Raw genomic sequence first — 23,032 nt, forward strand, 5'->3', positions numbered from 1 at the left:
TCTGGCCCTCTGCAGGAAAAGTTTGCTACCCTCAGGTCTAAATCACAATAGCACACTGCCCTCATGCCCATACCTCATATTCTGGACTTTGGAAGTGGTCACAGGTCCTCAGATTTGCAAAGTCCACTATCAAAGCACAGCACCTCCCTCTGCAGGATGGGTGAGTAGTCCTGTATCCCAGAGTAGTTGTGAGGGTTCATAAGGAACTTGTGCTTTATTAGTACTTCTTTCACTTGGATTCACATTAAAATTCTCTGGGGAGATTTTAAGGCAATACTGATGCTCCTCTCACCCTAGACTATTAATTCAAAATTAAAGAAGACGTACAGATGGCCAAGAGGCACATGAAAAGACGCTCAACATCACTAATTATTAGAGAAATGTAAATCAATACTACAGTGAGGTATCACACTGATCAGAATGGCCATTATCAAAAAATCTAGCAACAATAAATGCTGGAGAGGGTGTGGTGAAAAGGGAACCCTCCTGCACTGTTGGTGGAAATGTAAATTGATACAGCCACTATGGAGAACAGTATGGAGGTTCCTTAAAAAGTGAAAAATAGAATTACCATATGACCCAGCAATCCCACTAATAGGCATATACCCTTAGAAAACCATAATTCAAAAAGAGTCATGTACCACAATGTTCATTGCAGCTCTATTTACAACAGCCAGGACATGGAAGCAACCTAAGTGTCCATTGACAGATGAATGGATAAAGAAGATGTGGCACATATATACAAAGGAATATTACTCAGCCATAAAAAGAAGCAAAATTGAGTTATTTGTAGTGAGGTGGATGGACCTAGAGCCTGTCTTACAGAGTGAAGTAAGTCAGAAAGAGAAAAACAAATACCATATGCTAACGCATATATATGGAATCTAAAAAAAAAAAATGGTTCTGATGAACCTAGGGGCAGGGCAGGAATAAAGATGTAGACATAGAGAATGCACTTAAGGACACGTGGTGGGAGGGGGAAGCTGGGGCAAAGTGAGAGTAGCACCGACATATATACACTACCGAATGTAAAATAGATAGCTAGTGGGAAGCAGCACATAGCACAGGGAGATCAGCTCCGTGCTTTGCCATGACCTAGAGAGGTGGGATAGAGAGGGTGGGAGGGAGGCGCAAGAGGGAGGGGATATGGGGATGTATGTGTGCATGTGGCTGATTCACTTTGTTGTACAACAGAAACTAACGCAGTACTGTGAAGCAATTATACTCTAACAAAGATCTATTAAAAAAAAGTTGCTCAAGGCGGGGTCTAGATATCTGTATGTTTTAAAAGCTCTCCAGCTGATTCTTTTTTTTAACTTTCTATTTGGAAAATTTTGAACATACACAAAAATAGAATGGTATGGTATAACATACCCCCAAGGTAGCTCATCACTCAACCTCTGTTATTGTCATCACCAATCTTATTTCTTTTATACTCCCATCGACTCCCTGCCCTGGATTATTTTTGAAGCCAGTCCCAGGTATCATATTATTTCATCCATCAATATTTCATTATGAGTCTCTAAAAGATGAAGATTTTATAGTAAAACATAACCACAACACCATTATCACACTTAACAAAATTAACTACAATTTCCCATATCATCAAATATCCAGACAGTAAACTCCTCTGATTATTTCATAAGTTTTAAGTTTGTTTAAATCAGAATCCAATTGAGATCCACGTATTGTCATTGATTGTCATGTCTCTTAAGCCTTCCAGGTAATTCTGTCCTGCAGCCTGTAGGCTGAGAACCACATGGTCAGATAAAATCAATACAGAGAGAGTTGAGATAAGGAGGAAGTCGGTGGAGAGCCTGGTTTTCTGGAAAGGCAAGTGGTGCATATATATGATTCACATCTGCATTTCAGCCAAAGGGCTCACTACTGCTGAGCCCCATGGCCCACCAGGTAACATGACACTCGTTAGCCCTGGGTAAGTCTGGTACAGCGCGATGACTATTAGATGGAACTTTTGTTTCTAGTATTAATTCACCTTTGTTGACTTGGGAGAAAACGCACAGCATAGGAGCTGTGAGTTGAGCTTATTCAGTGTCTTGTTGAGGACTATAGCCTAGGGGGACAGCCTCTCAGATGGCTCTGAGAAACTGCTCAGAAGGTGTAAGGGGGGAGGTCAGTATATACGTAATTTTGGTGAAGGAGTACACGCAATCAAACACACATCTCAGCAAGGAACCAAAGCCCTAGTTATTGGTTTTAGTGCTTTTCTAAGTATGGGAAGAGGCAAGAAATTGTGTCCATAAAACTTTCTCCTGAAAATATCTAACTATCTGAAGGCCTGTTCTGCCGGTTTTCCCAGACCACAGAGGGCCTCATTCCTCATCTTTGCCCTGAACTCCTTTCAGGGTGCGTTTAAGGTCAGCCGCCGCAGTGACTAATGACATAATTCTTGTGGAACTGGGTGGCGAGTGCCATTCTCTAGTTGGCACCTGTTCATTTGTTCATTGAATCATTTACTTGCAAAAGAAAGTGTCATCTAAAAGTTCTTTGCCTAGATGGAGACATCAAAGTACTAGAGAGTTAATTTTATTTTACAGAAAATCACTAGAATAACCACTTCTCAGTTATGTAAACATAAGGCAGTGAGGGCCACCCAGAACCTTCCTGCAACTGACTATCGGGGACCCCTTCCAAACCCCTTGACACACAGAATCTCTTGTTTGGCAGGGGCGAGAGGGACTTGCAAAAGTGCCAATAGGCCTTTCGGAAAGAAACCTCAAGACCTGAGGTTGTTAGACCCTCTCTGAGAAATCTGGATAACACTTGTCAGAGGGACGGGAAGCCTGGGCCTGTGGTCTCATCTCCAACTCAGGAGACCTGTGCTGCTGTGCCCTCCCCCCAACCCAGCGGGTGACCCAGCATCTGAGAGCAGCCGAGGCAGTGGAGGCTGCCCTACCACGCTCTCCCCTCACAGGTCTTTGACACAGGATTCCCAGGGACTCCTGGTCAATTCACGGGGAGGGAGAAGTGCGAGACCCCCCGAGAGGGAAGAGCCAGGTTTCCTGCTGGCTGGAAATGCTTTCAGAGCCCCAGGTCTCACGGGATGGAGCTCGAGCCCCTTGAGCTGTGCAGAAAGCCCTCCACCGTCAGACTATGCCCACTTCAGTCTTCCCAACTCCTGATCATTCATTCATCCACTCAATCACTCATTCGTTCGTTTGTTCATTCATCAAATATTTTTTAAGGTCTCCATGTGTGCTAAGTACCATTCTAGGTACAGAAGTGAACAAAATAGACAAGAGTTCTTGCATTCATGGAGCTTATATTCTAGAAGAGGGAACAAGTGAATGAGATAGAAAGAATACCGAGTATGTCACATGCTGGTAAGTGCTAAGGAGAAAAAGTAAATCAGAGAAGATTTGAAAGGGATAAGGTGAGGGGGGTATTGACATTTTAAATAGGGTCACGTAGAAAGCTTCACTCAGAAGCTGACATTTTACTGAAGGGAGCAAAGAAGTGAACTATTTGCCTTTCTGGGAGCAGGTTGTAGATGCGGGGTGGCAGGGAGAGTAATCTCTCTGTCTCCGTCTCTGTCTCTGTCTCTCCCTCTTGCACTCTCTCCTGAAACTGACTGTGGCCACAGCGCCGTCCTACCTCATCACAGGGCTCCCGTCAAACTCTGGACCACATTCTGGCTCAACCCCTGGCACTGTTCCCTCAGCCCCACCTGGGACCCTCTGTTCTCTGGGCCTGTGGACCTCAGTTCTCCCTGCACCTGCCCTTCTGGCCGGGCATCCCTTGCTGCCCCTCTGTGTCTCCTCAGGCACCGTCTGCCCCAGTCCCACAGATTCCAGCATCCTCCCCCCACCACCTACTCCAGGGGAGTGCCGTGATGGGAAACTTTTATTAATAAGACTGAGAATAAGAAGAGCTAACACGGAGGGGCTTCCTACCTGCCAGCCAGTACACTGACCACTGAGTGTGTGCTGTCTCCACCAGCGTTCCATAGAGAGGGCCCCTGTCCCAGCACCGCCGGCCCTCGTCCAGCTGGAGCAGTGGCCTCCTTTCTGATCCCTCTACTTATTCTCTTTGCTTCCCCAATCCAGTCCTCACACAGCAGTTAGCAGTTTTCTTTTTAAACGTAATGCAGATCGCATTGCTGTCTTACTAAAAGGTCCATGGCTTGTCATCTCAGACAACCCAACCCTGCGTCTGTTCTCTCTGGCCAGCTCTGGCCTCCATAGCCCTTTTCCCCTCTGACGATGGCACTCCATTCTCTCCCCCGAGTCACAGGGCACCAGGCATGCTGGTCTCCTTTCCTCTCCTCAAGCACATCCTGCCTCAGGGCCTTTGCCTCTGCCTGGAACCCCTTACCCTTATCTTCATTCAGCCTTTTCTGAAGTGTCCCGGTACAAATACCAGCAACTCAGAGGGGTCTCTCCAGGCCACTCTGTCTCCCCAACCTCAGCTTTGAGCACTGTCAGTCACATTACCCCTGCTTGCTTCAAATTTTGTATTATTATTTCTGAGTGCATCTTATTTATATCTCTAACTTTTTAATATAACAGCCTTTGTTCAGGGCTGTTTCCCCTCCTCCTAGAATGGTGCCCGGCCCAGATCTGGAGCTCAATGCATGTCGAATTAATGAATGAACAAATAACCTAATTTAATTGTCACACAAACCCCATGGTCTGTTTCAGTGGTTCTCAATCATGATTGTGCATTTCAGTCTCCCCAGGCGCTTAAAAAGAACTTGAACTCAAAACACATTGGATTCAATTTCATTGATCTAGGGTCGGGTGAGTCTGGGCATCTTTTTTTTTTAAGCCCCCTTGGTGATCCTAATGTGTAGCCATTTATGCTGAAATTCATACTTAAATTTATAACCTTCTTGGCAGAAGAAAGGCTGCCAGGGCAGGGCCCTTCAGTCAGAATTGCCATTTTCACTCAAGCTCATACCTGCAGGAAGCCTGGTTTTTCTCAGGCCCACTGGGGCCAAGGCAGGGCCCGGGGCAGCACACTCTGTGGCCCTTGAGGAGGGAAGTTCACGCCTGAAGAGCAGGCTCCTGGCTTCCCTTTGTGACCAGAGCAGGACCCGAAGGCAGCTGGGTGTAAATCCAGAGGCAGAAGTGGAGTTCCTTCCTGGACACACCGAGGTCAGAACATCCTCAGCAGCAATGTTCTGAGTTCTGGGGTTCTGGCCCTGGAGAAGAATAGGCCATTGTTGAGTAAGAGGGGGCCTTGCCCTGCCCATGCTGAGTGGGGGGAGGAGGGCTGGAGATCACAAGAAGGGCCAGAAACAACACACACTATGGGGTCCTGGGCGCGGCATCAAAGGGGCCTACAGATTGGAATTTGGATGCCATCTCTGTCCCTAAGCAGCTGTGTGGTCTCAGGCATGTGACTTATGCTTTCTAAGGCTCAGTTTCCTCACCAGTAAAATGGCATTCAACACCTAGGAGGATTGTTAGACGAGATGATGCATGCAAAGTGAGTAGCATAGTGCCTGTAAGGCAGGAAACCCTGTCCCAGTAATCATTTACACCATGTGCATGTGTATCAAACCAGCACAGCGTACACCTTAAGTATGTACAATTGCACTTGTCAGCCGTCACTCAATAACGCTGGAAAAAATAAAAACATATTTTAAAATATACTGAGGGCTTCCCTGGTGACACAGTGGTTAAGAATCCACCTGCCAATGCAGGGGACACGGGTTCGAGCCCTGGTCCGGGAAGATCCCACGTGCCACGGAGCAACTAAGCCCGTGCACCACAACTACTGAGCCTGTGCTCTAGAGCCCGCGAGCCACAGCTACTGGAGCCCGCACGCCTAGAGCCCGTGCTCCACAACAAGAGAAGCCACCGCAATGAGAAGCCCGCTCACCACGAGGAAGAGTAGCCCCCGCTCGCCGCAACTGGAGAAAGCCACGCGAAGACCCCACGCAGCCAAAAATAAATAAATAAAATAAATTTATAAAAAGTAAACGAAAACATACTGACTGTTAGAAAGTGATAAATCCTGGGGAGGAAGGTCAAGCAGAGAATGGCGGGCAGGAAGTGTCAGATGGGAGAGGGTTCCACTTTCGATGAGGCAGTTGGTTGAAGGTCCATGAGCTGAGCCCTGTGGGTGGCAAGGCGGTGAGCCATGTGGATGGAGCGTCCTGGCGGAGGAGCCCGCAAGAAGGCTTGAATCAGTGCTGGCTGGAGCCGGCCTGAAGGGCCACCTGAGAGCCTCTTAATATTCAGAAACTTTGCAGGCCAGTTGTTAAACTTTGATAAGTTGAAACTGGTGGGAATCAAAACTGGCCATGGTGGGAATTTTTAACCGTAGATACTGGCAAACACCACAAGTCACTTGTGCAGTTTTTGTTCTCAGAGAAGCACTTTACCAACAACCCCACCCCAAGCCAGGACTTCAAAGCCACAGGGAGACCACTGTGACTGCAGCCCAGCGAGCCAGGTGAGAGGTGTTTTCCAGACTTTGCCTTTGAGCGACACAAGGAGCCAGAGGAGACTTTGTTCCTTTTAGTAGCTTTATTTAAGTATAATTTACGTACCAAAAATTCACTCATTTCAAGTGTACAATTATTTGTATCCCTATTAATTTCTTTTAGTAAGTTTACAGAGTTGTGCAGCTCTGACCACACTCCAAATTTAGAACATTTCCAACAAAGAGATCCCTGTGCCCATTTGCTCCAGGCAACTGCCAATCTACTTCCTGTCTCTAGAGGGTTTTGCGCAGAAAAGGGACGTGATTTGATTTATATTATTGTCACTGTTGTCTCCTTTCTGCTACAATATAATAAAGTTCCTGTTCTCTTTTTGGATTAGATGATGACCTGAATTTTCAGGGAAAATATCCCCTAGGTCCGGACACCCAGCAGGCGCTGGGGCTGGAGTACTATCTCCCAGGTGGCGGGGCCATGCCCGCTGGCTCAAGTGTGCTGACCAGCTGAAGCCACATGTCCCCCGCTGGCTTCGGGCTCTGCCTTCTCTTGGCTGCGTTTGGGGCCAAAGTTCCCGAGGGAGACTGAGTCAGCAAATTGCCTTTACCGGCGTTCCCAGGAGCCCGAATATTTACAGGCATTAAGGCCTGCATTCAGCTGAAGCAAAACCTAGAAGTCTTCTCACTTCCTGGGTTCAAGAACAAGGCACTGTGGAGAGAAATCCTTCAGCAGGGGGTGTCAGCTGCCCCTGAGGCCTTTACTGATTAAGCCTAAAGAGGACAGGGCCTGAAATGGCGTTGTGCACTTGGGAAGGAGGCCTGGGATTCTAATTATCTGCTGTCAAGGGGCCCCCAGAATCCAGGAGTGAAAGGCAGAGGAAAGGGCTTGGGGCAGAGTTCAGGAGAGGTGAGGGGTTGGGGAGGGAGGTGAGGGAAAGGAAGTCCTGCCTCGCACGCCGACCCCTGTTGCAGGGCTGGTGGGCACAGCAGAAGCTGGGGTCTAGCTTTCTGGGAGGTGAGACCTGGAAGTCACTTTTCCCCTCCAAGCCTCACTTTATCTATAAAATAGAGAATATAACACATCATACAGTTGTTATGGGGATTTAAGGAAATATAAAGCACTTTTCAAGTGCTTAATACACAGTAAGCCTTCAGTAGATGACAGTTATTATTGCTTTTCCTGTTACCATGACACATTATTATTGTTGATTATTGTCTTCGTCTGTTTGGGCTGCTATAACAAAAATACCGTATACTGGGTGGTTTAAACAACATTTGTTTCTCACAGTTCTAGAGGCTGGGAGGTGCAAGATCAAGGCACCGTGGGCAGATTGGTGTCTGGTGAGGGCGTGCTTCCTGGTTCAGAGCTGTATCCTCAGAAAGAAGAAGCAACAGGGAGCTCCCTGGGGTCTCTTTCATAAGGACTCCACCCTCATGACCTAATCACCCACCAGCAGTCCAGCCTCCTCACACTATTGCATTGGGGGTTAGGATTTAACATACGAATTTGGGGGGGACACAGACATTTAGTCCATGGCATTTATTACTCCCATATTCTATTATTATTATTACCATGAGGAACTTGGCAGAAAGAAACTGGGGAGACAGTCCCGAGGCCACTGCTTCGCTTCTCAAACTTGAACGTGCTCGACTCACCTGGGGTTCCTGTTAAAATGCAGATTCTAATTCCACAGGTCGAGGGTGGGGTCTAAAGCTCTGCCTTTGTAACCTGCTTCCAGGTGACGCTGAGGTCCTTGGTCCATAGGCCACACTCGGAAGAGCCAGGCACTACAACTTCTCTGTCCAATACAGTAGCCACTAGCCACGTGGAGCTCTTGAGCATTTGAATGGGGCTGGTCTAAACTGCAGTGTGCCTGTAAGTGTAAAACGCACATTAGATTTCAAAGAATTAAGAACAACAACAAAAACTGTAAAATATCTCTCTAATAATTTCTGGTATTGATTACATGTTGAAATTATAGGATATAGCTAGTTAAATAAAATGTATTATAGTGAATTTCACCTGTTTCTTTTTACTTTTTTGAATGAAACTACTAGAGAATTGTGTATTACACGAGTACGTGTGGTTCACATCACATTTCTTTTGGAGAGTGCTGCCCTGGAGTTCTCTTTCGCATTGTCAGGCCAGTTCAGGGTTTGCCAAAGGCTTTTGGAGGGATTCGCTTTGAAGGACTGAGCCTTGGGAAGCAGGCTCTGAGTTCCTGCGCTCAGATCCACAGAGATCCACAGACAGTAGAGGTGGAGGGGCTAGACCTCATGTCCAGGGAGGAGAAATGATCAAAATCACACCATGGAACTCAGACTAAAGCCCAGGACTCTGCTCTACAAGCCGATATGTGCCGTGCTCACCCTAGGGCTGACCACAAGCTTCTCTCCAACCTCAGAGTCTCCCTGAAGTCCAGAATTCATGACGATGCTCTCTCTCCTCTTTGGTGATATGGCTAAGAGGACTGGTCCTCCAGGCTCTGAGAAATGCCTGGGGTATCTGTGTGTCTCATGGGCAGCTGCCGCCTCTACCTGTCCCTCAGAAGATTGTGGCCACCTGGGAAATCATCAGCCTGGGCAGACAGCCAGTGCCTGAGTACTTCAACTTTGCCCATGATGTGCTGGATGTGTGGAGTCAGCTGGAAAGGGTGAAGCTCACTGTGTCCCAGGGTCCATCTTGAGCATCAGATTCTGTCCACGCTTGGGCACCCCAGTGAGACTCAGGGCTACAAGACATGTGGACATTTTGACTTGGGAGTTTCTCAAGTCCTAAAATTTAAACTGTTAGCATTTAACCTTAGAAAAACAATTACGACCAAGTCTTTGAGCCTTAGACACCCTTGCCCAATCCCTAGTGTGTCTCACATTCCTGAGCCCAAATCACACAGGGAGAGAGTTACGCCCCTTTGGATTCCCTTCCGATCATTCTGAGCAAGTGAAGGAGAAAGTTTTGTATGACTCCTAGTCTGTTTTTAGTATCTTCCTCACGTCGTGCACATCCCTTTTAAATAAGGAGAGAGCTTGGCTAAGGCTCAAAGCTTTTCACAGATCACAGCAGATACATAGAATTGAATTCAGATGATCTCTATTTCTTTGGGTATCTCTGTGCATTTGCTTCCTTCTTCATTTTCCCTTCCTTATGTGTCTGTTGTGCCTCTCTCTGAATTCTATGTTAAAGGTACTTTTTATTCGTAGTAGGAGAATATAAAATTTATCTCAAAGAAATTTATTTATGTTAATTTTAAGAAGAGCTTGTTTTTAAAAAAAGATGAGACAAGTACTACTGTGAGTAGATGTAATAACAGTCTACTGTTAGTGGATATGGTAAAATTTATGGAGGTGGTGTGAGAATGACTGAGATGTAAAAGCAAGCTTTGCTGTCAAATAGATGTGGTTCATACGCTTGAAGTGTGACCTTGAGCAAATCCCTAGGCTCCTTGGATCTCAGTTTTCTAACTATAAAAAGGGACTCATATGCCACTTGAAGCTGTGTGAATTAAATGAGAAATAAGAGGTGGAGTCAGGGTGCTCCTTTCCTGTCTACAGAGTGTAAGCAGAGTGAGCTTACACTAGGCTCATCCATAGAAGACTTCTCCTAATGAAACAAATCAAACAAATAGGGTTAAGTCAGAAAAAAGGATGGAATAAGGACTTTCTAAAATTTTTTTTCTCCAAAAATAGCAGCAATAAAAACCTTAGAAAAGTGGTCATAATCAACTTTTCAGAACTCTAGAAACTAGCCAAAGTCTAGAGTAATCCAGGAAATATTTATTAAAGAAAAACTTGTTACGATTTTGGTGTATCTCAGTGAGCACACCCCTGAGATATTACCTCATTATGTAAAAATAACATATCCTTCATGACTATTCTGACAGAAGTTTAAAACACATCTGATGTTTAACTTTCAGGAACAAAGAACTGACAGAAAATAATAGCCTCTACATTATGCATGCATTTAAAAGCTTACCTGAAGTCTGCCTTTTATAAAGGAATAGTATGAATAAGCAGAACTGCACTTTTAAAAACTTATTTGCCATTAAGGCAGAAATTATAAAGTTGCAAAAAAATGACGATACATCCCAAAGTGATCTACATGCTCATTGTAAGCTTTACAAAAATTCCAGTAGACTTCTTTGCAGAATAGACAGTCTTGTCCATAGAGTCATGTGGAAATGCAAGGGACCCATAATAACCAAAACAATCTTGAAAAAGGAACACAAAACTGGTGTATACACACTTCCTCATTTCAAAGCCTACTACGAAGTTACAGTAATCAAGACTGTGTGGGAAAGAAAAAAAAAGGCAATGTGGTACTGGCATAAAGATTGGCATGGATGAATGGGATAGACTTAAGGATCCAGAAATATACCCATAAATCTATGGTCAATCGGTTTTCAACAAAGGTACCAAGAAAATTCAATGGGGAAAGAATTGTCCTTCCAATTAATGGTGCTGGCACAACTGGATATTCACATGCAAAAAATGAATGTGGTCCCTACCTCACACTGCATACAAGAATTAACTCAAAAATGGATCAATGACCTAAATGAAGGAGCAAAAACTATAAAATTCTTAGAAGAAAATATAAGTGCATATCCTGAATTAGGTAATGGTTTCTAAAACATAAGCAATGAAAGAAAATAAATAAACCAAACTTCATGAAAATTTCTAGTATTTGTAGATCAAAGTGAAAAGATAGCCCACAGAATGGGAGAAAATATTTGCAAATCACATATCTGATATACATATATAAATCATATATATGTACACACCTATATACATGTTGTACATGTTTGCAATATATAAAGAATTCAAACTCAACAATAAAAAGATAAATAACCCAATTAAAATATTGGCTAAGGATTCAAATAGGTACTTCTCTAAAGAATATAAACAAATGGCCAATATACACATGGCAAAATGCTCGACATCTTTATTCATTAGGGGAATAAAATCCCAACCACAATGAGACACCACTTCACACAGAGTGACACAGTTAAAAACAAAAACAAAACAGAAACAAAAAAGTGTTAAATAAAAGAAATAAACAAAATAAAACAAACGAACAAAAACAAACAAAAAGTGTTTGCTAGGGCTTCCCTGGTGGCACAGTGGTTGAGAGTCTGCCTGCCTATGCAGGGGACACGGGTTTGTGCCCCGGTCTGGGAAGATCCCACGTGCCGCAGAGGGCCATGGCCGCTGAGCCTGCGCGTCCAGAGCCTGTGCTCCACAACAGCAGAGGCCACAACAGTGAGAGGCCCGCATACCGACAAAAAAAAAAAAAAGCGTTTGCTAAGAAAGGTTAGCAAAGATGTAGAGAAATTAGAACCCTCATACACTGCTGGTGGGAATGTAAAATGGTACAGGTGCTGTGGAAAACAGTTTGGCAATTCCTCAAAAAGTTAAACATAGAGTTAGCGTATGACCTAGCATTATGCTTCTAGGTGTATATCCAAGAGAATAGAAAACATATGCGCACACAAACACTTATACACAAATGTTTATAGCAACATTATGGAAGTGGAAGCAACCCTAATGTCCATCAGCTGATGAATGGACAAACAAAGTGTGGTCTACCCATACAGTGGAATATTACTCAGCCATCAAGAAGAATGTAACACTGACACATGCTGCAACATGGATAAACCTGGAAACATTAGGCTAAGTGAAAGAAACCAGACACAGAAGGCCACATATTGTATAAGTCCATTCATGTCAAATATCCAGAATAGGCAAATCCATACAGAAAGTAGACTCGTGGTCGCCAGGGCCGTGGTAAGGAGAGAATAGGGTGTGACTACTGATCTGTGAGATATTTCCTTTTAGGATAATGAAAATGTTCTGGAGTTAGATGGTAGTGATGGTTACATAACTTTGTGAATATACCAGAAACCCTTGAACTATGTGCTTTAAGATGGTGAATTTTATGTTAGGAGAATTATATCTTAATTTAAAAAAGGGGAGGACACAACAGTATGAATTTTAGTCTATCTTTTGCATTAAAAAGATGGTATGGAGAAAAGAATATACTTGACATTTGCCTAAAGAAACACTGGAAGGATTTGCAAGAAACTAATAATATTGGTTACTCATTGAGACAGGTGAAGTGGGGAGCAGGTGGATAGGCACAATGGCGGAAGAAGACTTCTCAAAGCATACCTTTTCATATTTTGATTTTTGAACCCTGTGAATTTAATAACTGTTGTAAAAATAAAATTAAATTTGAAAAACAACAGCAAGCAAACAAAATTCCTCACCAATGGTTTCTATTTCTTTTTTGCCAATACCACTGCCTAGGCTGGGCACCGGCCCCCAATCCCTGCCTTCTGGTGGGTCAATAGCATGGGAGCAGAGGTCAAGGGGAGCTTTGAGGAGTTGGGGGGGCAGTCCAGGAAGGCAGCTAACGTGCTGGGGGGCACGTGTGGCCTGCAGCCTGGAGACAGAATGCTGCTGCTGCTTCCTCAGCTCCCGGAGCGGGGGCTGGTCAGTGTGGCTTGTATGCGGACAGGTCAGTGAGCAGGGCTGAGACTCCCAGTTGGGACTGACACAACCTGCCCGAGCTTTGGCAGCACCCACGAGGTTTGGGAGATGGAAGAAATTGAACCCCATGTGGCGTTTTGTTTACTTCCCCTTTGCCCAACAGTCACAAACTTGATTGTGTACAGGGGCCAGATAGCACTGTAATTGATTAAAACAGGCCGGTGTGAGGCAGCAGGGGGTGCTGAGGACTGCGCTGAACTGGAGCTCACATGCCTCATCCAGCAGGGACCACCACTCCTCCAAACTCCAAACGCATGTTTCCATGTGTGAATGAGGGCCAGTGTTTCCAGAACTTCTGATTTTTGTAATTAAAAAAACTTGAATTTTTATGGAAAGAAACCTTCTGGTCTTTTTAATGTTGACAAATAAATAGATCTTTTAGGGCTTCCCTGGTGGCGCAGTGGTTGAGAGTCCGCCTGCCGATGCAGGGGACACGGGTTCGTGCCCCAGTCCGGGAAGATCCCACATGCCGCAGAGCAGCTGGGCCTGTGAGCCATGGCCGCTGAGCCTGCGCGTCCGGAGCCTGTGCTCCTCAACGGGAGAAGCCACAACAGTGAGGGGCCCGCGTACCGCAAAAAAAACAAAAACAAAAACAAAAAAAACCTCTGCTGACATGGTTCTCAGTCCTGGATGCTCATTAGTAGCACCTTGGAAGCTTCAACCATTCCTGATACTCAAGCTCCACATCAGTGAGAGCCAACTTTCTGAGAATGTGCGTCAGCTCCCAAGGTGATTCAAACGTGCAGCCGAGCTTTATAGAAACTCCATCTGCTGTATATACTAAGCCATCAATCAGCAACAATATTGGAAGGAGCAGATAAAAATCAGTCGATTTGTTTTTGAAATGCTGTATATGTATTTTGTGGCTTTTCTGTGATTACAACAGAAATCTTTCATGGTATTTTATTGAAAGTCATAGAAATCTACCTACAAAACAATGACAATAACAACATAGTAATTCCATCAAGCAGAGATAATGTGAAAATTTAAATGTATTTTCTTCTAATCACTTTTGTAGGTGAAAGTAAATCCTTGACTTTCCTGAAGAATTTATTCCTTATTCACTGAGTGCCTACTTCATGCCACTAAGTATACAGCACTGGACAGGAAAGATAAGACCCTTGTCCTCATAGAGCTTAAATACAGGACCTCTCTGGTCTGTGATCATTCCATTGAGAGAGTCAAGTTGTAAAGTTATTTGTTAAAAATAACCTTTGTTTTCTTCAACTTTTTCTTTTCATCACTAGCACCAGCTCTTAGTTTTCTTTCTGGGTCATTTTTAACTAAGAAAAAAATATTAAATCTCCTCATGAGAATCATGGAACATTGAAAATTAATAGAGATTGTCAGGCCACAGTTGCCCTGTGAATGCTGAGTGGTCAGTAGGACTGACCAGGTAAGCTCATTCCCCCCTCATTAGCATATACATTCCATATAGCTGAGATTGCACACATCAATTAATGTGCCTATTTCAACTTTATACCCAGGATAAGGAATCTACTTATTTTCCTATGGAAACAAACTGTCAAATGCACAGATGTTCATTACAGTGTTGTTTATAACAGATGAAAAAGGTGGAGGTACTCTCTGAATTTCTAACAGTGGGAAATTAGTTATATAAATGATATTATAGCATTGTATATTTAAAAAAAAGAGAGAAAGAGAGAAAAAGAAGAAAAGGAAAGGGAAAGGACTAAAAAGAAAAAGGATCCAAATTTCTAATAACATGAAAGTGTTTAAATAAATAATATTATAGCCACACAGGGTAATATTACACAAATATTTTATATTTCATTACACTTTTTTATTCTTGTGAGGAGATGTTCATGATTGTTCATGATTGTTAACTGAAGTAAAATTGGATTGTAGAAATACATGTATAGAATATTTTGTATTCACACAAATGTGTATATGCATAAAATCACAGATAAGCCATGAAAAGGTCCCATACACTGATTAAATTTTTAGCCTTGATTATCTGAGTAGTGAGGCTGATCTTTTGTCATCCTTCATCTTTATTTTCTATTTATTCTATAAGAGATATATAATTGTATAATACAGAAATGATACATTTTTTAAATGAAATCTATGCAAGCAAAGGGTCATCAGGTATAGTTTCATACATAATTGGCACCATACCACAACTTTGTACTATGCACTTTTTAACATTAAGTTATGTCACGGGTCTTTTCTGTGGCACTAAGTATTTTGGGAAAAATTCATTTTCTACGGCTGCTTAGAGCTCCCCCAATTTGGGGGTGAATATGGTTATTAAGCTTCGTGTAGCACATTCCCTTCTGAGGGCCTTGGCTCTGCTGGGGGCACTTTGAATACATCTCCCAGTGCCCAGCCTGACAACAAGCGTCATCACCCTGAGAAAGTTAGAGCCTTATCCACAAAAACATTATCATAAGTCTCAATATCTAGTAGAGCAAGTCTATCCTTCTTACTCAACTTCTTTAGAAACGTTTTACCTATTCTTGGTCCTCTGTTCTTTCATATACACTTTAGAATCAACTTGTCAAGTTCTGTGGATCTGTTAGCATTTTAGTTGGAGATGCAGTGTTTATAGATCAATTTGGGGAGAATCGTTATGATATTAAGTGTATCTTTTCACTTATGTATATCTTCTTTAATGTTCTGTAGAGTTTTACATTCTCTATGTATGCTTCTTACAGATTTTGTGCTAGATTTATTTTTAGGTATTGACAGCATAGTTTTTTTCTTTATTTTTCAGAATGCGTTTTTGTTTTATAGAATGTTAGTTTCTGCTTTATAACAGAGTAGTTTTAGCAGTAAGAGAAAGCCCTTCCTAAAAACCAGATCTATCTGAACATGAAATGGTAGTGAGACGCCCGCCACTGGGAAGTATGCAAAGACAATGAACCACCACTTAGGGTGTTGTTGACAGAGTTGTATGCTGGCCTTTGAACTCATCCATTCCTGTCAGAAACCATGTTCTGTTGTACCTGAGGTTGGGACTATTTCTCTTCCTTGGCAGGAGGTAACCTGCAAGAAAGATGTGGGCAGAGAGAACCAAGGTGCGGAATGTCCCTCAGGATGCCTGAAACAGCTGTGCAGCAAAATGCTTGCTGATTGCAAACACTCATACATGCAGTCTCAGAAAGACCACCTCCCCTTGCAAGTGGTACACGTTTTCCCCCAATCCTGTCTGTCCAAACCTGTACCTAGCTGCCTTCCTAGTCAGGAAAACCTATATGTAATGAACCCTAAGGAGTTTGTGAATCTCCTCTCTCCAAAGTCTTGGCATCTTAAGGGAAGCATGTTGGCTTCTAACTGTGTCATTTCAGGTATGGGGAAGAGTTTGGAAAATAGGATTCTAAAATCACTCCAAAAAAGCCATAACTCCCAATACTTGATCCTGGAAAGGCAGGCAACAGAAAAAAACTGGTATCCAACTGGCTAAGTCCAAGTCACTGGTAGAACTTCCATGTTGGGCTGGTAAGCGTGAGCACTTATTCACAAGGCTAGGCTAAGGAGAAAAGAGTTGTTACATGAGGCCTGATTCTTTGTTTCCTGTTTGTTTGTTTTTTGTTTTTTCCAACAGGTTGTAAAGGCATTTATAGTCCTTTCTCCAGCCTATTCCTCGCATGGTCCAGAGAAACTAACTCAGGAACTCCAGGAGCACGTGAAAAGGGTGACTGCTCCGTACAAGTACCCCAGGAAAGGCAAACATCTGTGGGTTCTAGGACTGAATAAGCTGGGAAATCAAATGGGCACATGCTCCCTGGGCTCCCACTCAGGATCAGGCACTGGGAGGATGAAGACACGAATAACCCTGGCTGCTGCCTCAACCCTGTCTCCCTGTTTCTTCACTGGGCCTTCCCCATAGCACACTGTGCTCCCACCCTAAGAACTGACATAAAGGAGATTCAGTTGGTGGTACTGAAACGCTGCTGGAAAGAGCATGTGCTCCAGGCTAGCTGTTTTCATTGTTGCCGTTTGGAGAAAACCATGAATCATGGAGGCTTTCCAGTAACGTCGAAAAGCTTTCCGTAGAATGATAATTTCAAAGTGTTTTTGTTTTATGGTCACTAGATGGCCTTTGTTTCAGAACTGCCAAAGACGGTTTCTGGCAAGATCCAAAGGAGTGAATTGAGAAGACAAGAGTGGGGAGATAAGAGGCAGCCCCCAAAAGGCCCCATAGATCTCTGAAGCTTCTAAAAGGAACTGGTGGGATCACTCTTAGTCCCCACTTGGAGCATCATCCCTTCAACCCTGTAGGCATCAAAGGCTTTCAGTTTCCAAATGAGCATCTCCAGAATCATTGGATGACCCTGGAAGAGAGCAGAGAACATCTGCTCTCTTCTGAGATGCTGCTTTTTTTTTTTTCTTTTTTTTTTTTTGCGGTACGCGGGCCTCTCACTGCTGTGGCCTCTCCCGTTGCGGAGCACAGGCTCCGGACGCGCAGGCTCAGCGGCCATGGCTCACGGGCCCAGCCGCTCCGCGGCATGTGGGATCTTCCCGGACCGGGGCACGAACCCGCGTCCCCTGCAGCGGCAGGCGGACTCTCAACCACTGCGCCACCAGGGAAGCCCCTGCTCTCTTCTGAACCCAGAGTGCAGAGCCACTGCCTGGTCTAGCAAGTGTTTGGTGGCTTGACTTCCCTGGATATTTGGGGACATCCTCAGCAGCTGCCCACTGGTCTTACTTCCTAAGAGCTTTCAGCCGGCCCTCCAAAGGACAGGTCACCAGAGTATCGGGGCACTCGTGATCTCACTTACTGCCAGTGGGAGTGTAACCACTTGGCCCTTTTGATGAAGCTATTTGGTAATCATATCCGGTGCCATAAAAACTGGTCATACCTTTTAATTCAGAAACTCCATCTTTGGGGATCGCTACAAAAGAAAGTATTCAAAAGATGTTTCCTGTAACATTGTTTAAAACAGTGTAAAAAAATGGGAAAAAAAATTAATGCCTAACTAATAGGGCAATGATTAACTAAATTGTGGTAGGTTAACTCAATAACATATTATGTGGTCATTAAAAATACGTGTTGGGGAAAACTTGAGCTAAATTAATTTTAAATCAGTATAAAAATAATATATGTAGAGTGGAGAACCACACTTGGAAATGTAAAGGAAAATCTACAGATGGAAAAAAGACTGGAGGGAGATACACTAAAATGTTAATAGTAATTTTCCTGGGTATTGAAAATAATGGATGATAGATTTTTCCTTTCCTCTACATTTCTCTATTTTCCAAATTTTCTCAGTAAGTATATTTAACTCTTTTAATGAAAAAATTATTTTAAAGAAATAATCACCCAATACCATACTCTGACTCATGTCTTGTCCTTCCTCCACACACCAACACATCAACTCCAAATACTAGTGTGTTATGTCTCACCCAGGAGAGATACAGGGACCTGAAGCCGTGTCTCAGGAGCCCAGAAACAGAGAGGGGTGACTCTGGGCCGCTGAGACCAGCCATGCAGAAAAGAACAGATGGAAACTGACCCTACTGCTGCTTATCCAACTCTTAGCACTTCCATTCACTGATTGACCAATATTTATTGAGTGCCTACTCTGTCCCAGGCTCAGAGAACACAGTGATAAGCAAAGCCAACCAGTCCTTTCCTGTATTAGTCTGCTCAGGCTGCCATAACAAAGTACCACAGACTGGGCAGCTTTAATAAAAGAGACTTATTCCCTCAGTTCTTGAGACTGTAAATCCCAGGTCAGGGGTGTTGGCAGTGTTGGTTTCATTCTGAGGCCACTCTCTTTGGTTTGTAGATGGCTATCTTCTCCTGGGTCTTCACATAGCCCCTTCTCTGTGCATGTCTGTGTCCTGATCTCCTCTTTTTATAAGAACACCAGTCGTACTAAATTAGGGGCCACCCTTATGACCTCATTTTAACTTAATCATCTCTCTAGGCCCTGTCTGTGAATGTAGCTACATTCAGAGGTACTGGGGGTTAGGACTTCAACATATAAATTTTGACGGGACATAATTTGGCCCATGACACTACCCTTGTGGAGTTTACAGTCTAACGGGGAGGTTGATATTATTCATCAAAGAATAAGGCAAGTAAGGCACAACTGTGATAAATGTCATGAAGCAAAGAGTACAGTTAAAACACAGATGAGGGGACTGACTGAGACTGGGGGGTACTCAGGGTATCAGAGGAGACTTCCATAAGGAAGTCCCCAGTAAGCTGGCATCAAAGGAAAAGTGGAAGTAAACTAAGTAAGGAAATTGGGGATGAGCTTTCTGAACAAAGGACACAGCATGTGCAAAGGCCTTGGGGTGGGAAAGACAGGTTTTGTGTTTCTAAAAACAGCTCACAGTCAGCACAATTCTAAATTTTTTAACTCTCAACCGTCCTGTTGGACAGGTACCGATAACACCCTCGTTTTATAGATATGTTGAGTGAAATAAAAATGCACATGAAAGCTGTGAGTTCCAGTTTTTCCTTGATTTTTGTTTTATGAAATTAATTTATTTATTTATTTTTGGCTGCATTGGGTCTTCCATTGCTGCGTTCAGGCTTTCTCTAGTTGCGGCGAGCGGGGGCTACTCTTTGTTGCGGTGCACGGGCTTCTCACTGTGGTGGCTTCTCTTGTTGCGGAGCACCGGCTCTAAGCGCATGGGCTTCAGTAGTTGTGGCGCATGGGCTCAGTAGTTGTGGCTCGCGGGCTTAGTTGCTCCGCGGCATGTGGGATCTTCCCAGACCAGGGCTCGAACCCATGTCCCCTGCACTGGCAGGCAGATTCTTAACCAGTGTGCCATCAGGGAAGGCCCTGAGTTCCAGTTTTATTTGGGAACTTACTGAGGCTATAGCCAAGGGGACAGTCTCTCAGATTGCTCAGAGGAACTGCTCAGAAGAGGTTGGGGAGGCCAGTATGTGTGTGATTTTGGCGAAGGGGTGTGTGCATGCAAGTGCATATCTCGGCAGAAGATTGCTGCTAGTCACGAGGAACAGATATCCCAGTTAATGATTTCAGTGCTTTTCTAAGTATGGGAAGATGCAAGGATCTGGGTTCATAAAAATTTCTCCCGAAATATATCTAACTATCTAAGGGCCTGTTGGCTGTTAATGTTTCATCCTGACTTTTGCTCTGAATTCCTTTCAGTGTGTACTACAGGTCAGCAACTGCAGTGGCTAACGACTTGATTCTTGTAGAACTGGATGGTGGGCAACATGCTTTATTTTACAGATAGAACAGAGAGGTTAAGCAGTTTGCTGAAGTTCACACAGCCAGTATCTCACGGAGACAGAATTTAAAGCCAGGTGGTCCAGCTCCACCATCCACACGTGCGTCACTTTTCATGACTGATTCAGGATGGCGCGGTTTAGGAATTTTGTTTTTCTCCTGTGAGTGCAAGGGAGCCACTGAAGGTTTATGGCAGAGAAATGTACCTCCTAAAATTTCACTAGTCCTTTAAAAGAAAAAAAAAACTTGTCCAAGTGATTTACTTGTTCTTTATGTCTTTTGTCTTTATGGCATTCCTAGACTGGGCAAATTCGCTTTATTACAAAGGTGGAAATTCAGAGGACTTTGGTGATTTGCCCAATACCTACCAGGAGGGGGCACCAGAAGCAAGGAAAACATGCAGGTGTTCACCAGTGTTCTTGAGCTGAGGCTGTCTTACGTTGGGTGCCGCTGGAATTCCTAGTGAGTCTCCAAAATGTCAGTTCCCCCAAAGCCAGGGGCTTGGATGGAAATGACACCTGGGGAAGTGGCACCTACCATATCTGTCATTGTGGTTACACTGCTTTCTTCTCTAAGCCTCAGCTTCCTTGCCTGCAGGGCTGATGTTCTCTGGACTCCCCTGCCCTGGGCTGAACCAGCCTGTTTTCCAGCTATAATCAGAGCTCTCCACCTAGGGGCCTTTTTTTCAGACTTCAGTCAGAACGAGGCAAAGATAACAAGGTGCGGGGGGGGAGGCCCAGTTTCCCTCCCCTTAGGACTGCCCTCCACACCCCACAACACACCGGCCTCCCCAGCCAACTGCGCCACAGTCGCCTCAGCCCAGTTCTGCTCCAAAAAGTCAAAAGCAAAGCTCTCAGCTGCATTACTATAGGGAGCCCCCAACACACGCAGACCCAAAAGTCAGTGGTAGTGAAAGCAGCGACAAGTGCTGTCACTTTATTGGCAACTGATTCCACACTGTGCTAGGAGCTCTGCTGAAATACTCACCTCAACCTTTACTCATTCCCATTCTACCATCAGGACTGTAGCTGTAGCCACACACCATCTGGGCTGGAAATTAGCTCATCTTTCAAAGAAAATATCTAAACCCTAAGCAATATAATATGCATTGAAAGAGGAGTCTGCAGTTCAGTTAACTTTTTCTAATGCCCATCAAAATAATCATGAACATGAAAACTGCTCATCTAAAATCACCTTGCAAAACCCACTTTAGGGAAAACTGATCCGATCTAATTCTAGTTATTATAAGAAGAAAGTATTATAAGAAGTAAGAAAGAAGAAAAGTATTATAATCTCCTAAGAAGAAAGTATTATAATCTCCTAAGAAGAAAATATTATAATCTCCGTTTAACGGATAAAGAGACTGAAGGCCAGTGGGGACTCGCATAGTAGCTCCTACCTGGGTCTCCACCCCTTTTTCTGTCAGGAGCTGGAGACCCTACCAAGGCCCCTTCCAAACTTTCCAGTGGGAAAACAAGATTTCTGAACTCTTGTTAAAAAACAAAATTCAACCAGGTACATTTGAAGATCTAAGTGGCTTTATTCGATGATTTATGAACAGGGCAGCATCTCGTCTAGCAACCTGGAGGGTGCTCCCAGGGTTGCACAAAATAGAAGGTTTTTAAGGAAGAATGGTGGAGCAAGGGAGCTATTAGCAAAAGAAAAGAAAGGATTATTATTTTTAGGCCAGGACATCTTCTTTTGGTGGAGAAGGAAAGGCAAGGGCAAGGGTTTTATCATGCAGATGCCCAGGGGATTACCTCATTGGTGCTAATAAGAAAATTCCAAACGGGTTGGTTAAGATTACGTTTCTGGTGAAGGTTGAAACTGCAATTTGGTCAGGTATTAAATCTAAGTTTGGTATCATGGCTTTAACACAAGTGATACCATTTGGGGCCTGTAGTTTTTCTCTTTAACAGTCTGCCTTCTTGGACTCCGCCCCTGTCCTTTTCCTACTGAACTTCCCCCTGTTCTTCAACTTTGCCTCTTCCTGGCCTGAGGGCTCAACTTAGCCGCTCACGTGGCTCAGCTTTTCATTCCTTTTGCAAAGCTCCCCTGGATCCCCATGTTAGGAACTTTTTGGGGATCCCAGGATACCCTACCTAACCTGATGGTGGCAGAAATGATGGAGACATTGAGTGGGCTGGGCTTGATGGGCTACTGTCAGAAAATACCTCTATTTTTTACTCCTGTCACTAATATTCAGTGCCACTCTGTCTCCTCTCTCTTCCTCACCCAAAGGACTGTATATCCTCAGGCATATCCCTTATCTTTTTATTCCTTCTCAAGCCTCATTTTCAGGTACTAAAATGTTTAGTCCAGGGCTTCCCTGGTAGCGCAGTGGTTGAGAGTCCGCCTGCCGATGCAGGGGACACGGGTTCGTGCCCCGGTCCGGGAAGATCCCACATGCCACGGAGCGGCTGGGCCCGTGAGCCATGGCCGCTGAGCCTGTGCGTCCGGAGCCTGTGCTCCACAACGGAAGAGGCCACAACAGTGAGAGGCCCGTGTACCGCAAAAAAAAAAAATGTTTAGTCCAAACTAAATCAAAACTTAAATCCAGCTTAGAGCTGCTCCTCTTCCCCAGCCCTGCCTTTTACCCAAGGCATGTGTTGTCTTTTTTCTACACTTTTTTCTACACGTCAGTCTGTGTTTTTCTTCATAGCCCTTATTTACTAATCCAGATATTTACTGAGCACCTACTCGGTGCTAGATATTTTACAGAGTTCTTGAACTAAATCAATGAACAAAACACGCAAAGAGCTCTGTCTTCATGTAGCTTAGATTCTAAAGGAAAGAGACAGATAAAAAATGATGTGTAAGTAAATTCTATAATGTGATAGAAAGCAATGAGTATTAAGGAAAAAAATAGTACTGTGTAAATGTGGGGAGGGAGAACCAGT

The 23,032-nt window shown here is 44.0% G+C and overlaps 1 protein-coding gene across 4 annotated transcripts in view; it reads right to left on the reverse strand.

Annotated features, from left to right (window-relative positions):
• PDILT (protein disulfide isomerase like, testis expressed) overlaps positions 1 to 8,108 on the reverse strand; it is a 47,293-nt gene extending 39,185 nt beyond the window's left edge. The window contains exons 1-3 of one of the 4 annotated variants that reach the window (XM_029219407.1): positions 8,065 to 8,108; positions 5,964 to 6,084; positions 4,921 to 5,164 (exon numbers count right to left, since the gene is read on the reverse strand). The gene's annotated coding sequence lies outside the window, so the exon portion shown is untranslated. Of the gene's footprint in view, positions 1 to 4,920; positions 5,165 to 5,959; positions 6,162 to 8,064 lie in introns of those variants that run through there. The other 3 variants (XM_029219406.1, XM_029219408.1, XM_029219410.1) reach the window with 3 other exon arrangements.
• Between the last annotated feature and the right edge of the window lie 14,924 nt (positions 8,109 to 23,032).

This window comes from Monodon monoceros, unplaced genomic scaffold (assembly GCF_005190385.1).
Source record: "Monodon monoceros isolate NGI ecotype Baffin Bay Population unplaced genomic scaffold, NGI_Narwhal_1 Super_Scaffold_13, whole genome shotgun sequence".
NCBI lineage: Eukaryota > Metazoa > Chordata > Mammalia > Artiodactyla > Monodontidae > Monodon > Monodon monoceros.